We start from the raw sequence: 2,445 nt of genomic DNA, 5'->3' as shown, positions 1-2,445 counted from the left end.
AATATGCGCCAGAGGAGATGGTTGGATGTGGTAAAGGATTATGAGTGTTAGATCCTGTACCACCCGGGCAAGGCTAATGTTGTAGCCGATGCCCTCAGTCGCAGGGCGGAGAGTGCCCCGATATGAGATGTTTGTTTGAGATTGATAATGATGACTCCGGTGTTGGACACCATTCGGGAGGCCCAGGTAGAGGCCATGAGACCGGAGAACCGCAAAAGAGAGCGAGTGATCGGGCAGATATTTGAGTTCGTTGCCGATAGCCGTGGGTTTAAGACCTTTCAGGGTCGAATTTGGGTATCGTTTGAAGGCGGGGCACGTACCATTCTGATGGAAGAGGCGCACAGATCGAGGTTCTCGATCCATCCTGGGGCCACTAAGATGTATTTGGACATGAAGAGGGAGTATTGGTGGCCCTCTATGTAGAGGGATGTCGCGTGGTTCGTAAAGAGGTGCTTGACCTGTCGCAATATGAAGGCCGAGCACCAACGTCCGCATGGAAAGTTGCAGCCACTTGAGGTTCCCGAGTGGAAGTGGGAACAAATTTCCATGGATTTTATCACCAAATTCCCAAGGACTGCGAGGGGTGTCGACGCAATTTGGGTGATCGTGAACCGGCTGAGAAGAGCGCTCACTTTCTTGCTATCAGTGAGATCTCTTCTGCAGAGTGGCTGGCAGAGTTGTATGTAAGGGAGGTGGTATCGCGGCATGGAGTGCCAATGTCGATTGTTTAAGATCAGGATGTACATTTCACTTCCAGGTTCTGGATGAAGTTCCACGAGGAGTTGGGCATGAGGTTGCATTTCAGTACCGCTTACCACCCATAGACGGACGGACATAGTGAGTGGACGATTCAGACGCTCGAGGATATGCTTCGGGCATGTGTGTTGGACTTCGGAGGGAGTTGGGATACATATTTGCCGTTGGCTGACTTTTCGTATAACAACAGTCACCATTTGAGCATTGGTATTCCTCCCATTGAGTTGTTGTATGGGAGGAGGTGTTGGACACCCATCTGTTGGGGAGAGGTAGGACAGTGAGTGATGGGCAGCACTGAGATAGTGCTTCACACGATAGAGCAGATACAACAGGTCAGGAAGAGGTTGTTGATATCTCAGAGTCGCTAGAAGAGTTACGCGGATAGGCGACGATCCGAGTTCGAGTTTCAGGTTGGAGACTTCGTACTCCTGAAAGTGTCCCTTTGGAGAGGAGTGATTCGATTCAGGATGAGAGGCCAGCTGGGGCCCCAGTATATTGGGTCGTTTAGGGTGACAGCAAGGGTGGACAGGGTAGCATATTGGTTGGAGCTACCTGCAGAGTTGAGTCAGATACATGATACCTTTCACATGTCTCAGCTGAGGAAGTGTATAACCGACTACTCGGCGGTGGTACCATTGGAGGATATTCAGGTGGATGCGATCCTGAATTATGTTGAGAGGCCAGTCGCGGTGGTGGATCGGAAGATCAAGGTTTGGAGAAGCAAGGAAGTGCCACTGGTTCTGGTTCAGTGGCGGCATCGAAAAGGGTCCGAGCTGACCTGGGAGCCGGAGGCGGAGATGCGGAAGCTTCATCCAGAGTTGTTTATAGAATGAGACTTCAAGGGCGATGTCTGATTCTAGTGGGGGAGAATTGTAACATCCGGATTCCCAAGTATCTTATTTTAAGTAATTATCTTGAGTTTTAGGGAGGGACTCGGCGAGTAGGCGCTCAGACTCGCCGAGTAGGATCACGAATTCTTGTCTGGATTAATGATCAGACTCGACGAGTCAATGCGTGGACTCGGCGAGTCTGCGCTGTAAAGTGAAACCCTAAATCTCAGGGCCTGAGCCCTATTTAAAGGCCCTTATGGCCATCATTTGCGGCCACTACTCCCCTGTGAAAACCCTAGAGACAAAGAGAGCTTAGAGAGCATTTTGGAGGCTAATTCTTCATCCTTTGGTGTGATCTTGGAAGAAGGAGTGGGAAAATGCAAGCTAGATCAATTGTGGAGCTTAGATCTGTGTTGTTCACACTGAGATTCACGTTTTGAGGTACAAGTTCCTTCCCATTTGTTATATTTGATAGATTCCATGAATCTAGGGTTTCCTTTGTGCAATTTTGAGTTAGATTGTGAAGCATATGAGGTCCCTTTGGGTATAGATGATAGATTTGGACCTTGAGAGGTCCAAAAGGTCCCAAGCTTCTAGCTTTATGAGGTTTCATGTGAGCCTTGAGAGTAGAACCCCATTTTAAAGGTTATTTCTCCATTTTTGGTCTTATAAGCATTGTATGAACGTAATGTTTGAACCTTTACGTGACTTTCGAGTGTTAGAAGGTTAGATTTACTGGTTGGTGAAGCAGATCTAACCTCAAAAGATTGTTTGAGTGTTTTGATGGGAGGAACTCGCCGAGCCCATAAGGGACTCGACGAGTCGAGTTGGGTTGCCTCGCGATACGCGACCTGTGATA

The sequence above is a fragment of the Lactuca sativa genome, chromosome 8, assembly GCF_002870075.4.
Source record: "Lactuca sativa cultivar Salinas chromosome 8, Lsat_Salinas_v11, whole genome shotgun sequence".
NCBI lineage: Eukaryota > Viridiplantae > Streptophyta > Magnoliopsida > Asterales > Asteraceae > Lactuca > Lactuca sativa.
Note: the sequence above shows the minus strand (reverse complement) of the source record.